Consider the following 16,519-nt stretch of genomic DNA (forward strand, 5'->3'; position numbering starts at 1 on the left):
AAAGGTCAATTAGGGTCACCGGGGGATCAAATTGTGAAAACTCTTACCACGATATCTCAAGAAGGGAGGCATGGGCAGACCTCATATTTGGTGTGTAGAAGAACCACATAGAGTACAAGAAGCCTATTGATTTTGGAGGTCATTTGAGGTTGTCAGAGGTCAAATTGTGAAAAACTTGTAAACGTTGTAGCTAGTAACAATTCCACACTGCTTTGAACTCGTCAAAAGGGAAAAAAACGAAATGAGAAAGAAAACCACATACGCACTCAACCAACATTTCCTTAAATGGAAAATGATTAGTCTAAGGATAATTGAAATAACCATTTGAAATAGAGTGTAGAGCAACAAGTCGCAATAAGAATCGACATAACAGTAGTCATTTTCAGAATGCCGTGTCATAATCCGATTATTTTCTTCCACCCTTGTGCTGCCTCACTCAATTTGAAACCCAACACGGCACATGGTATTTGTATGACTGTGCGAAAAGATGTTTCATAAACGTTGACGTAAATCGTATTATGGGCCATGTCGACTGCATTCTGTGTGTTTTTAAAATATCTACTCCAGTGGTCGCTTTGTTAAAGTATCAGATGACGGTGAAGAAGCCTCACTTGTCGACAATACTGCATAGACAGACATGCATGACCCTTTTGGCTTGCCATAATGAACGAACATGCCTGCGAGAAACGACTTCAGTAAGCAGTTTGTTTTGGTCAACTTGTCACAAAAGTGAACTTTGCAGTGGTTTTTGACAAGGACTTGAACTGGACAAACCCAATGTTCAAGGCGAATAACAGCAACACAAATGATCTCATTTGTACGTGTTGGTGGCCAGTGCTGTATGATAGATAAAACCACGCCAGCAAACTGGTATAAGTAATGCTTGAAAAGGTAACTAAATTCTCTAGCTGTCGAGGTTAATATAAAGACTAGGCCTAGGCATAATGGCTAAGTCTGACAGGTATAATAAGGCGGGTCTGGATTTACAACAGATCAACGTCATTCTGAAACAAAACAACAACACACCCAGGCTGTAGATAATTGTAGCTTGTATGCACGTTACGTTAATTATAAGCTGACTTGTTTCGCTGCACTGCTGGACAATATATGTGTGGTCGTTGTTGACTAGTTGAAACAGTTGATGAAGTTGAATCGATATGGCTTCACCAGCTGTTGGAATGACCTTCCGCTGACACCAGTCTCCAGACTTGGGTCGTTTATTCCAGTTCTTGCTTGCAAAGGGCTTTCGGATATCGTTTTGATACATACTGTACACTAAACATAGGCTCACTACCAGGCTTACTTCGAGAGACTATAGTTGACGACAGGTGAACAAATGTGACCATGGAGTTGTTATGAAAAAAACAACTCCCTGATGTGACTATTCTCATCACGTCCGATGATAAGGGATAAACAACAAACAATAAGGCCTTACTCACACTAGGCTGCATATTGGTCTTCAGGCATTACTAATAAGTACTTGGGATAGCCGGGAAGGGGGGGGGGGTGGTTCAGTTGCTGCGATTTTGATGAAGTTAAACGATTTTGTATGCAATTTTTGGAAGGACTTGTAGTATTGACGCATTGTATATTGATATAAGACCACCGTGACAACAACAACAACAACAACAAAATGAGTGGAATTATTTTTGGTATATTCTTAGGATGTTATAGTTCGATCTATAAAGACCTATATATATACAGTTTACATACTATTTCTAGCATTGTCTGGTATTAACAATGCTTTTTGTTATGTAGGCTTAATCCGATACCCCTTTTAGATTTGTTTTTCTTGTCATAAAGTACTGGCATGTGTGTCTACTTGCCACTAAAGCTAGCCAACGTTGTAACCAGTTTTAAAGACTAACGAAGCACAAAAATAGTGTCGGCTTGTATTTGTATAAAAACTGTGCGCGTACATGTGTATGCCTATGCCTATACGAACTAATAGGATACACATGTGACAGGAATACGCATTAAATTGTTCAATGTGCAATGTGAACACATATCGATACCTGTAATTTGCCAGTACATAGGCCTATATTTTGTAGTATTCTGTCTGCCAGTAGGGGTGGGGCACTGGAGGTTGCAATTGAATAATCCCCTGATTAAATTAGGGGGTGTACGTAGGTTCGCCCCTGGTCATAACATATTTTGTTATTAGGGGCTCAACCACTATACTTGGTGTCGGGGGGGGGGGGGCTTTTCGAGTTCTTAATTCAGGAGTCGCGACGCGTATGCATCGTAGCTCTTCAGATGTGAAGAAACTCCCTCCTATCCCCTTTTAAAACACTAGAAAACGAGATAAAGGCCTAACCAAAATTAATGAATTCGATGGAAAGTGGGAGCAATTCCAGCTGGATTTTGTTAAGTATATGTTTTACTTGTGCAGTTTCACTTTAGGCTACCGTTGGAAAGTTTTGCAACAATGAACAAACGTGCCAACTTAAGATAAAGGTGCCATATTCCGAAAAAACATTTCACAATTAACTTTAACAGCTGTTGGCACGTACCCTCCTTTAATTAATGATATAAATATAGACTAAAGGGAATGTGTTGTCAGTCTCGTTCAAATATTCATTCAAAAACACGACTGGCAGTTGTGATCCGAAACATTTAACCCAAAATGTGGTAACAAACGGTTGGGGCTCCTGGATATCGTGTCCTGGTTCAACGAACCGAGCTAAGTTGCTTCAATCACCTTTGAACAAATTAAGGAGAATTGAAAAATCAAGTTAGTCATTTGTATAATCACTGTATCACATAATCCGCCGAGATTTCTATTATGCCAGCGTATTGAATTTTCCAGATACCAAGTCAACATTTCGAGATAAAACGTCAAAAGAGTTTGAAATTAAAGTCGCAAGTCAGGATCAAACACAACTCTCAATAATTCTTAAAAGGTTTAGGCTATTGGTAAATTGATAGCTAGCTGACTCCCGACGAGATCTCTACTAGAATGATACTTCATAGTATTCGTGCTGTATCAACCATTATTGCCGTATAAGTGATCACGTTGTGGAAGTATAGGACTGCAATATGGTTATAAATTAATAAATCACAAAACGAAAAATAGTTGCGTCCAGTGGACTTTCACTCTCTTTCTAAATCCTCAGAATTTTTGCCTAGAATTCAACCTCACGAATTATCATCTTAAATATGGGCGTCGGAGAAGGGGAAGGGCACAAGCGGCGTAGGCGCCGTCGTCACCGCCGTCACCACCGTAACGCTCATCCGCCTCTACGGTTTGAAAATAGCAGAGAAGCCCGGATTTACTATTGCTATGTATTCTCATGGGTAATGTTGGTGACTATGGTTATCACAGCTCTGCCACTCGTAGTTGTATCAGCTATTAGCCTGGGTAACAGATCGTTTCTTTTAATTATCGGATGTGTATTTATTGTCTTAGCTGGACCTTGTCTTGTGTATGTCATACTGAAACACAGACAGGTAGCCGACATCTATCGTCGAGCAAAACAAGCTTCAATGGCTGCGCAGGCGCAATCGGAAGAAGGTCACCAAACTGTAGGCCAACCAACAGAAGGCCCTTCTGTGCCTCCTTCATATCAAGCTGTTATACATGGCTCAGATGTCGCCGGTAACACAAATTACCAAGGAACGCCGCAGGTGCTCCATCCACCCTATACACCTTCATGGCCCTCGACACAGAACGCCCAGCAATACGGTCAATTATCTTATGGTTTCACTACCCTTGTTGGTGGTGATGCTAAAACCGAATTCACGCAAGGTCCTAATTATGCCACAACGTATGGAATTCAACACGAAAACGCAACGACGAGTGTGAAGAATGAGTCAGCAGAGAATAACAAAGGATCTGCATTTACATATTCATAGCAAGAAGGTACCTTTCTTTAGACATTGATATACCTTTATCATCTTGGATTAGGACGACCATCACTTTCGGATGAATTTAACAACACAATGTTTTGAATGGTGAGTGGATCAAAGAATATTTGTTACTGTAATGATTGAAATGAAATTGAAATTAGGTCTATAGACCTAATTTCAAAATTTTAAAATAATATATATATTATTTTTGTGTATACTATTTTGATACAATCACAAGAAGTTATATATAACAGACCCATATAGAACATTGCACTACTGATCATTTTTCTTTTTATTGTATTCCCCCCCCCCCCCCTCCATTTCTCCCCTTTCTTTGTTAGGCCCTTAATCGCAGAGACAATGATGTCACAAGCAATACAGAGTCCCACGTGATAAACTCCATATAAGTCAGTAAGTTGGTAATAATGACGAACGCTGATTTAAATAAATCCATACGTACAAGTAAATCTGAATCTTATCAGTGCAGTGGCGTAGGAAGGTACTTTTGAGTGGGGGGGGGGCTGAGGACTGATGGCCGGCCTGGGGAGGGGTCTAAGGGGAGGGGGTGTCCCCCTCCCCTTTTGATTTTTTTTGCATTTCCAGGTGGCCTCAGATGCAATTTGGTGCAATATAGCACACTTCAACACCCACTCCATTTTGTAAACTTAATTTTGTATTTTCACCTGGCCTTAGATACAATTTGGTGCTCCAAATGATATTTTTTTTCTCATTTAGAAATGAAAAAGGGGTTTTCTGACTTGCGAACCGGGGGGGGGGGCGGAATGATACTTCCGCCCCTCCACATTTTTCACTGGGGGCTGGCGCCCCCCAGTCCCCCGGTTCCTACGCCCTTGTATCAGTGCCAATTTCGACCAGCTTTAATGCCACAAGTTAAATATTTTGGTAAACACTTTATGAGCTTCCAGCGATCCATAAACTGATACACACCTATGTACGTCTTTGTAAGTCTTTCAGACAGTGTACATTAATTGTGATCAGTTGCCATGGCAAGCATAAGGTTATACCGCGTCCAGTAATAAAAGCCTATCACTAAGTAGGCAAACAATGCTTCTAATAAGACAATATTGATTTTCCTCAACTCTTTTTTCTCAGTCGTAGTAGGAGACAACGTTATCTATCCCTGTGTGTAGGGTTTATCGGTATATGTAGGCAACAGAATTATACCATATATGTATCTATCCGAGTGTTGCCTATATTAGGCTTACATAATCTGGTTTAAAAGGAGTGTTAGAGCAAGAGATGAATATTATACATCAAGGCTTCTATAGTGTTTATCAATTGATTCACCAAGAGACAGCTTTTCCTCTCTCGCTTTTTTCCGCGCAAAACTGAATATCAAATAAATGCAAATATTTTAATGTTGATCCTGATAGTTGGAAGTCTGACTTTTGAAACCGTTACTCGTCATCGACTGAGTAGAGAATAAGGATGAACTGTTAGAACAAATCAGTGCTTCATCTTCCTCAACTTGGGACATATAACGGCTGGCATTGGGACAGACAGCACGTCACTGAGGTAAGTATATGCACTAGCATATATTTTTTTAGCTATTTTAATTATTTTTTAATTATTTAGCATTTAAGGTTTAGCCACAGTGTCGTAACTATGCAGCTTTTTCCATGGAGGAAGAATGTGCTGATGTCGATGTACTTCACGAAGATTTGTTTCGAATCAATTACTATTTCCAGAATGATGCAACCTTGGTTGTTTCGGGCAACAAGTTACTCTCTAGTCATGCCGTGTCCTCAATGGAGTTGGTTGCATGGGGGTGTCACCGTTGTCTCGGCAGAGCCGTAACTAGGCTTGTACAGCCAGTGCGGCCTCCTGAGCCCTATAAGAACTAGCGACATTTTAAGGGAAAATCATTCATCGATTCCGCGGCCCACTAGGGGAAGAAACGTAAAATTCTCTTTTGCTACCATGAACGTTTAGATGCTTAGATGTATAGACGTTTAGATATAAATATATATATATATATATATAGTTGAAATCCAGAACATATTTAAATACACTTATATTACTATATATGTACACAATTTTATATATAATTTAGCTATAAATATATATATATATATATAGTTGAAATCCAGAACATATTTAAATACATTTATATTACTATATATGTACACAATTTGAAATGCATAAACCATAATCCATAAACAAAATTTTGTTTATATATAGAAATACATATATATATATATATATATATATATATATATATATATATATATATATATATAAATATACATATATATATAAAAATATATTTATATATATATACATATATATATATAAATATATTTATATAAATATATATATATATATATATACATATATAAATATACTTATATAAATATATATATATATATAGTTGAAATCCAGAACATATTTAAATACATTTATATTACTATATATGTACACAATTTGAAATGCATAAACCATAATCCATAAACAAAATTTTGATGATCTTTTACAGCTTTGCAATAAGTTGAACTACGAGACTGGTTGAAGAATGGGTGTGGGAAACCGTCGTGGAAGAGCTCGCAGGCATCGAGGGAATATGAGGGTCCATTTGCAGAGTTTGTCCAAACAAAAGTTTTACCAGCAAATTATCGTAGCTTCAACTGTAGTCTGTTTTCTTTTCATTGCTGGGTTGGTATTTCTCTTAGTTGGCTGGCTCAATGGGGTCTTTCCTTACAAAATCTTTGGAACTGGTATGGTAGTAATGAGTTTTCTCACTACTCTTTCGCTCATTCGTACGTGGAAAATATTCAGAGAAGTCCATGGTAATACGGCAGATGGGGTCGTCATGGCAACCACCAATCGACCAGTAAACGTTCAGACTACCATGCGGACGAGTTCTCAAGTTACCATATCGGGAGGTACTCATATCACCGTGGTAACGAGCGCCCTACCCGTCAACATGCCTACTGATATTGCAAGTGGCACTCACGGCGCCCAATACAACGTGTTACCGTCAATAAGTGGGAACGTGACACACTACCAAACTGCACCACCTGCTTATTCTCCACAAGTGACGTCATATCCGGGTAACAACTTGGGTCAAGTCAATGCATGGAGCTCGGTAAATCCACAGTACGCTAATACTGCTAGTCCACCTTGGGGTGGAAGTACCACCTACACTACGAACAGTGCATACCAATCGAGTTACGGATTCGAGCAAACAATATCAGCAGCTCCATCAAACACAGTAAATGCTTTGACTGGAAATAATACAACATATGGATCATCATATACATATTCATGAGGGAGAATGTGGAACCAGCCAGAAGATGGGACAATTTCCTAATGCTATTACCTCTATATACTGTCCTCCAAAATCATGCTTCAGAGCACTCCTACTGACAGTTCAAACAGTTCCTAACATTTATCATGATAAACATGATATTCATTATTGCTAAGGGCTGCTAGTACGAATGCTTTTGAAGCAGGACATGAAAGGAAAGTATTGAAAAAGTTGTCTCAGCTGGTTAGTAGAACTACAGCTCACATAAATCAGATCCAATCCGAACATTAAAGTATATATATATATATATATATATATAGTGATAGTTTGCCATACGTTATATAGATAGCACTAGTCGCAATATATTGGAACTGTGTGTGTTATATCATGGCGAACGTATAAACGACTGGCTTTCGCCCAAAAAATGTTCTTTCTCAAATCCTAATTTCATTAGTCAAAGAGCGATTCGCCACTGTTTTTGCAGAGATGCCTTCATTAGAAAATAAGTATTCAATTTAGTGAACAGAAACGTACTGACCACTAGGGCAATCCGAGAAAGTGTTTGAGGGCCCATTGCAATATGAGTTCCACTGGCCTCCATAGCCGTCTAATAAAATCTTATATTAAGTAAACTTGCTTTAAAATTTTGTTTCTTTTCTGTCGGCCTTATCCATGTTAGCTGGGTTGTATTAAAGAGTGGGCTAAATCTCGACACTTTTGTTGTGATGAGGGGCGTCGAGGACCACTTCACTTTTTTGTTTTCCTGGCTATCGCGCATATGGAGGGGATACGATGAGCGATTTTTGCGCGAGGGTCCTGATTCCCCCCCCCCCCCCCCACACACACACAAACACTCACACTGTCAGTCTGTTCCTGGTAATAAGGTTTTGACTTATGGTTAACAAAATGTCTGGAAGGTATGAAATTAGGACGAACTCGGCTACGTTAATACAGGCTGGGTGGTATTCCAGGGAATGGACGACTCAAGCCAGAAAAAAAAAACTGCTCGTAAGGGATATTTCGTTGGCTGAGGTTCAAGCTTTTGTTGAAATTGCTGAGAATTTTCTGTACTTTAATGTCCAAACCACATCCTTATATACTAGTTTATATCGTGGAGATATTTTTTTTCTTTTAAAAAGGCATCTGGCAACAAGCGAGTTAGTGATATCATCATGACAACTTTAAGGAGAAAATATTATTGTTTTCGCTTAAAAGTCTAGAAATCATATATCTATGGAGGAAAATAATGTTTTCACAAACAAGGACAAAATTCTCAATACAGAAAGCATTGCAATATACTAACCACCATACCAATATGTATCACATTTAAAGCATAAATCAATAATGATATCAATACAGGTAACGAAGTAAGACTTTTGGAGAAGGATTTCATCTGATAAAGTAGTAAATTTATTTAAACCATCATTTGTATTACTTTTGATAGATTGTGCGCCGTTAAAAGTCACTGCTATTATAGTCTAGTGTGTGACTTTACTTTCATTTGTGAGAAAGTGCTCTCAAAATATCAGTGGCTCATTTATTTAAGTGGTTGAAACACTTAGTCTAGTACACAGATCATAATATCAGTTCCTCAGATGCAACACAAACCTCAATAGGAAAACACATAAGACTTTTATGACCTCAAATAATATGTTTACAATTCATGAAAAATTGTCAGTGATAAAATTAATGGTGTTAAATCATATTCCTGCAGGAGCGTTATGTCAAACAAATATTAATGTAAAACAAATTTTTATGAAGTCAGCTATATATCACTTGGCAATCTCTTTTCAGTTAACTAATTTCCATATTTGCAGATTAATTTCGGTATTCCAGATCACAGTATTTGAGAGAAAATTACTAAGACAAAGAAACACGAAACCCTTAATTAAGCATCCGAAAGTATCAAGCTTGCATGCACTAACCAAACATTATCACGTAGACTCCAATTATTGTTTGACTGTATGAAATTTTAATTCCGTGGTTTGTACTCGCTGTATTATGGACACGTTATAAGCTGATGTCGATTGTTTTAAGCTGTTTCTGTAGATAGCAGTTTTCAACAACTTGGTTAATTGTTCAGTTAATATGGTTATCAATTTGCAACTAAATGACAACTTCCTTAATTTAATGAGTGATTAAATGACAAAATGATTTTTTTTTTATCAAATGTCATCGATATAACAATTTGTAGGAAATTGATAAATTTGATATTTTAATCAATCTCGTCATTTAATCACGCTCGCATCAGAATGTCAACATTTTACAGAAAAATGATGACAATTTTCAGAAACAGATGTTAATAATTTGACGGCACCTTAAGGTTTCCATAGTGTTTTTAGCATACATTAATTTATTTTGGTTGACCATTCCATCAATATTTGTCAATTTAACGAATCATTCAAAGTCGTTGTGGACATTTCACTTACTCTTACTTATTAGTGAAATATTGACAGTGTGTTATCAGTTGCCATAGTAACCAATATACCTATATATAAATATATAGGTCATATAGCACAATTATTAAAACTGTATACACAGCGAAATGTAGGTAAACAAAGTTGCGTTTGAAGGACGTTGGATCGATATTAAGCGCGTTATTTAGGTACAGTTGTATGAGCGGCTGATATCAGTATTCATCCCATTGGATCAGTCGTTTGGTAGTTTGGTTTTCGTGCCCAGGTTCTTTCCTGGGTGACTTTTTCTTAAAAAGTATCTCATTGGTTAGTATTTGTTGAACGGTTCAACAACATGGATCGGGATGAGGTATCTTAATAAAGTTTATTTCACGAGAGGAAACCTAACCAAATTGTAAGAAATTAATATTTCGAAATGTTGAGGTTTTATGAGAGGATTCATCTTCTTCGATAGTAATTGATCTGATGGACTTAAACTTCAACAGTTGGAAATATTAATTCGCGGGTAAGTGGTTTTCGGATAAATCTCTTTTAGTTCAGGCCGTATATTCTCAACCCATCGGTGTGTATATAAACCCATAGGTGTAGCCTACGTAGTACCCTATAGGCCAGGGTTGTCCAACCTTCGGCCCGCGGGCCACAGTCCGGCCCGCCGCAGGGTTGCGTCCGGCCCGCCAGAAATGCTGTACGGTGCAAAATTTTAGTGAGCAGAATTATTGATAACAATTTGAAGCTATATAATCAATCATTCGAACCTTCTGGGTCCAAAAAAAACTGCATACAGGTCAGTTTGTGTGACACTCTCAGCGGAGGGGAGGGGGGGGGCGGCTGGACTTTATTCATCTGTTTTATCAGGAAGGAAGTGCTCACATTTTGTTGCCTTGGGCTTCGGGCAAAAAAATCGAGCGTATGGTTCATGCGGCCCCCTCCATCATAATTATTCCATGTGGCCCTCCTCTGCAAAAGGTTGGACAACCCTGCTATAGGCTATATAGATAGATTTGTTCGTTCGTTAGTGGTCATGCGGGGATCCATGAGTGGGGATCCGGGGTAAGGTGTATAGGGGTATTCACCCCTATTTTCAACCTCACACACACACAAATAAATTAAAGCAGTTATGAGCTCAGCGTACGCTGTGTGTAGACTTTAATTACAGACCTAATGTATAGTTTAAGGTTTCCTCAAAAACGCACCATTGACGTCAGTTCTACACTGCTTGGAGGGGGGGGGGGGTGGTAGATTGGGGATGGGATCCGCTACAGGTGTTCCTTTCTAGATGATGTCATAACGTAAGCACAATGTCCCTGAATCTGTCTAACTAACATAGGCCTAAAGCAGATACATATTTTATCCACAGGCTTTCATTATATGTTAGGCTAAGTGAATATATGGGTTTAAATTTTCATAGATTTGATTCCTTTTGACTGCATGTTTATCTATTTTATGGGCCAAATTGACTTTTATACTTAAGACCTATATACCAATGATTTTTGTCAAAGAGTAAATGCGGTTAGTATAAGCAAGCAAAATGATTCCATATGATTCCTAAAGTACTTCTTTGCCCAGAAAGTACCTTACCATAACAAAATATGTATAACAAATTGTAATACTTTTCTTAACATTCTTTCACAGAATTTAACTCCATTTGTAAGAGGAGATTTAGAAAAGTCGTTATTTTGGCCGAACTTTAAAGGCATTGAAGACTCGCCCCAAACCGCGTGCAGACCTCTCAAAAAAGTTAACTTTCCGTTGCTTGCAAGTGAAGCATTTTTGTTGTCGCTACAAAATGCAGACAGTATAATTGAACGTGATACCTTGTTATCTTTTATCTGGACATGAGATTTCCATCGCTGCTATGTACACTGTGTTGTGGGTATCGACCGTAGCTGCACGTATTGACTGTACACTAGTGTCTAATTACCGACGGTAGCAAGCTGTGTGTGTATTTTCTGGGATCGATGGTGGTGTCTATCACTTCTGTTACACCTCATTCGAAACTAGGTCAGATTAACGGCATCAGACGTTTCTTTGTGCGCGAGTCTTCACTCCCTTAAAAAAAAATATTAATTTTCAAATTTGGACCAAACTTCAAAATTCTCACATTTCAGTCTCGATACACATATAATGAATACTAACAGATTTCAGAAACACGTTTCTCTCACATCAAAGGTAAACATTCTACTTTATCGCATCCAAAACAATTCATCTTGAGTTAGTATTTGATATTAAATAATATATTCAAATATTCAAATGTTTAGAATAAAATCATCAAAGGCACATTTCTCTTTCGTTTGAAGTGAAATTCTAATAGAATTTTGCATCCAAATATAATTTATGAGGTTATGACATCCCATGCACCGCACAAACCAAAGTGTTTATATTACATGTTTAAATTTAAAAACAGGTTATATCTCCTTGATGATTTCACACTGAAGAAATGAACACAAACACGACTCCAAGTGTCCTTCTGTGTATCAATGAAGTGTATACATAATATTCCATAACACCAAAGGTATGTCTCTTTCTATACATTAAGGAAGTTTAGACATAACAAGCTACAATACACATGTTCTGTGACAATCACTTTAAATTTTTGCAACGATAGTTTGGAGTTTAAATACCATACTATACCAAAGTTCCTTCTCTTTAATGAAGTTTAGACACAATAAGCTAGTATACACAAGTCACTTGAATACAAAGGTATTCTAGAGTTAATATACAATAATATCAAAGTTCATGCACTTCAATTCAATTTCAATTCATAAGACTTTATTTCAATCTCTCGCATTAAAGTAGGCAATTATGACAATAGACGTGGGTAAATGTACAAGAGAACAAGAGATTGAGGAGTGCAAACAAGAAGTTCTGCAGAGCTTGTTTACGTTGACACCCCTTTACAAATAAAACATAGAAAGAAAGCTTAAGTATACTGAGAAAACAGAACAAAGATGGCAAAGAAAGGAAAATACAAAATCAATGATAGTTTGATATAAGATACTCTTTAAGACGTTTTTTGAAGGTGTTCAAAGTTTTACAACCAGTAATAGTAGTAGGGAGGGAATTCCAAAGTTTTACGCCGACGTAACGATTACCAAGTTGTACAGACCTAAGTCTAAAGTAAGGAACAGTCAATTGATTTGGCGCACGGTTAGGACAAGGATCGTTACGTAACTGGAAATAGTTGCGAAAAGTCGACGGAGCATTATCATGTAACCAATTGAAAATAAAAATACCAACATAGTAACGATTTATATCATAGATACTTAGAGCGTTAAGAGTAGTAAACAATGGTGCTGTATGCTGGAGGTAATCCACATTACAAATATAACGAATGGCTCTCTTTTGAAGTAAATAAAGGGGTTGAATTCTAGAGGCATGGGTATACTGCCCCAAATAACATTACAATATGTAAGATAGGGAAGTATGAGTGTATTATACAAAGTGACCAATGTGCTTCTGGGAAGGATTTGGCGAAGTCTATTAAGAACTCCAGCGCCTTTAGACACTTTCATACAAATATTCTGAATATGATTATTCCAAGAAAGATGATTATCTATATAAACACCAAGAAATTTAGTAGTCTTAGACAGCATAACATCAACACCGCAAAGTCTGATACTATTTATGTTAGGATTTAAGTGCTTTGAAGGTGTACTAAACACTTTATATACATTAAGGAAGTTTTGACATAATAAGCTAGTATATACAAGTTCTGTCGCAGTCAATTTTATACAAAGGTATTCTAGAGTTAATATACCATAATACCAAAGTATGTCTCTATCTTTACATTAATGTAGTTTAGAAGTAATAATATCCCACACTGAAAGTCTGTCTCTTTCTGTATATAAAAGTATACTTTGGATATCACAAAATTGGTTGTCGTTGCAATACTTAAGAAAATACTTCTTAGGTGTAGGCTACGTGTCGACTGTATATCATGTTCGTGTTAGCACAAAATTATTGTGGTATTAATATTATTGTTATTTACTATTATTATTACTGGGGGAGATTTCAAGAAGAAAACAAACAAACAACAATGAAATAAGCCAATGATGGTTTCTAATCACCTGTTTGCATCAATGAATGATAGGACGAAAATTCAAGTGTCCATATACCAACTAATGGATATCATATATGTAAATACCTTTCTGCAAACTCATTTAGTGGCACTATATACTCCCATGTTATGTTTCAGCTTTTTCGCTTTTCTTGCCCTGTTAAGCAGTGAGTAACCTGCTAACGATAAACATGTGTATCTAATTTTTAGACCATTTTCCTTCTACAAAGTTAAGTCAAGCATATTAAAAACATTATTGAAGCATACACTCCATACTATGAGATATATGTTACCATTGTGGTTGTTTGTAAATTACCGAGTGATGCAAATTTTAGTCCAATACGAAAAATATGTCTGTATTCATACCGTATAGCGCATATGATGATACAAACTCAGACAAAATATGAGATATACTATATATATATATATATATATATATATATATATATATATATATATTTATATATATATATATAAATATATATATATATATATATATATATGTGTGTGTGTGTGTGTGTATTATTATAATGACTGTCTGTCATCCAGAATTCATCACTGATATGGTTCATACAAATTACCAACAGAATATACGTAGTCATATTTTAAGTTTGACTTCTGAATTCATAATTACTCGTGCAATTGTTACATTATGATTCTCCATTTGGTCGGTGAGTATGTTACCAAGAGAATTTAGCAACCTGCACACAAAATGCACGACCTTTGACATCCACTACCGTAGACATTCTAGCCAGACTACAACGAAGTACTTCCGGGTTGTTCCACCACCCGTTTCTTCTTTATACTACTCCAGATGAAAGAGGGCTGAGGGACATCTTGGCGTTTTATGAGGGCGGTAAACACTTCACGAAACACAGGATGCTTAAAACCGTATATGATCGGATTGATGATGCTGTTCACAACGGCGATAGTTTGTGTGTATTCCTCAATTGCACATTCCTGTAATATCGAACACACGGTGAGCGGTGTAAAACACACCACGAGAGCAATGAATATGATAAACATATTCTTAGTGACTTGAATCTGTACGGGCGTGATGAACGACTGCGCTTGCGTCTTCTTGTCGTTCTTTGTTTCAATATCCAAACTTTTAACATAAAAACGAAAAGAAATTATAAAGAAATTAAATTGATGTGAAAATATAACATATATTTACAACGTGAATTTCTTGAAATTGCAAAATTGATTAAGTAATACAAATTATGTCAAAATATCTAAACAAAGTTTCATTTCAAAATGTACACATGTACATGCAGCCATACGTCTGTATATGACTGCAGGAAGAATAATATTCAGTATAATATTAAAATATAATTTGCTATGTAACGATATTAACAGCTAATTGCACCAGTTCGAAATTTAGCCTATATTTAGCCCATGTAGGATCAGTTGAGAGAGATCAATTCATATTTTTACAGCTGTCATGCAGCAGCGCACGACACTTTTGTATCAAATCAAATTGCTTGCTTTATTATTGTCCCAAGAACACTTAGAATTTAATAGTGAACCCAAACGGCTTATAACGAATCGCTTTTGTAGGATTACTTATACGTACTTTATTTGTAAATAGTTATAGTCATAGACATATACTTGGCGGACTAATAATGTACACCTAAATACCTCAACTATTTATGTTTCCTAATAATATGGCCCAGTCTATCGATTTATCTGTCTGCTGTTCAATAGATTTGTAGATATGTCGGTCGGTTGTTCTTTTGATATAGTTAGTCTGTTTGTCAGTCAGTCTGCTGAGTTGGTGGGTCTATCATTCTTCTTTGCGTTTTTGATCGATAATTTAGGCAATCAATCAATCGTTCAAGTTTTCAATAGTCGCCAGGCCGCTCTGTCGGTCAAACAGTCGTTAAGTCGTTGAGTCAGTCGGTCAGTTGTTGAGTCAGTCGGTTTTGTAGTCGCTAGCCAGCTTGGTCGATCACTTTCATCCTTTCAACCATACAGTTTTTCGATCGATTGGTCCATCGTTGGTCGAAGGATCCGTCGGATGTCTGTGGATCGTGCGATTGTCTACCAACTTTTTTCATTATTTACCTGTTACTGGTTGTGTTCAATCTACCAGGAGTTGTTCCTTGAGTCCGTTGAGCATATCCGTGTGCCTTCATTCTTCGGTTGTGAGCAAAGAGGCGGATGAAGGTACCCACGTAACAAACGACAATGGTGAGGAGTGGGAGAGGATAGAACACTGCAACCACCAGAAGAGCATACAGCTTTGTCGAGGGATGCTCAGGAACAGAGATGCATGTGTGTTCATCTCGAGCGAAACCAAATTTACCGAAGTCAAATACGTAAGGTGGTAAAATCACCACAGAAGCTGATATGACCCACAACAGCGTTATCCACAAAATATTCATCTTTGCACGAAATAGCGCTGGATATATTCTATATGGGCTTGCAATGAGCGTGTAACGGTTAATGGCGATGACCGTTATTGTTAGAATGCTGCAACCAACTGAAGTAGTAGCGATAGGCGTTACAATCTGACAAACAGTTTCCAATCGAGGCGTATAATAGTTGATCCACTTCACAACAACATATATCGGTTGTGTCAAGCTTGCTAAGACATCAGTCACAGCAAGGCTTACGATGAATGCATTGGTTGACGTCTGAAGCCTTTTGGAAGATATAACTGCTAGAATAACCAGACCGTTACCGATGATTCCAACGAAAAAGAACACACCATTCGCTACGCCTGTGATCCTAGCGTTAGTGTTTGGTGTAATGTAGTTACTTTCGTTCATGCTATGGTAGCTATCCATCCTATTCAACAGGTTGAACTGCCGTAAAAAATGATATGATAGGGTTAATGGTAAATGTTGGAAATCCCAACACACAAGTAAACATAAATCACTGCGAAGAGAAGTCAAACTTCGTTGTTAAATAAAAAAAAGTTGG

At 37.2% G+C, this 16,519-nt stretch overlaps 1 long non-coding RNA gene across 1 annotated transcript; it reads left to right on the top strand.

Annotated features, from left to right (window-relative positions):
* Positions 1-638: 638 nt before the first annotated feature.
* LOC139960546 (uncharacterized) lies at positions 639-13,998 on the top strand. The gene is made up of 4 exons (XR_011790559.1): positions 639-891; positions 3,117-3,954; positions 5,244-5,385; positions 6,347-13,998. It is a non-coding gene; the product is annotated as an uncharacterized lncRNA (long non-coding RNA).
* The last annotated feature ends 2,521 nt before the right edge of the window (positions 13,999-16,519 follow it).

Source organism: Apostichopus japonicus, chromosome 19, assembly GCF_037975245.1.
Source record: "Apostichopus japonicus isolate 1M-3 chromosome 19, ASM3797524v1, whole genome shotgun sequence".
NCBI classification, from domain to species: Eukaryota; Metazoa; Echinodermata; class Holothuroidea; order Aspidochirotida; family Stichopodidae; genus Apostichopus; species Apostichopus japonicus.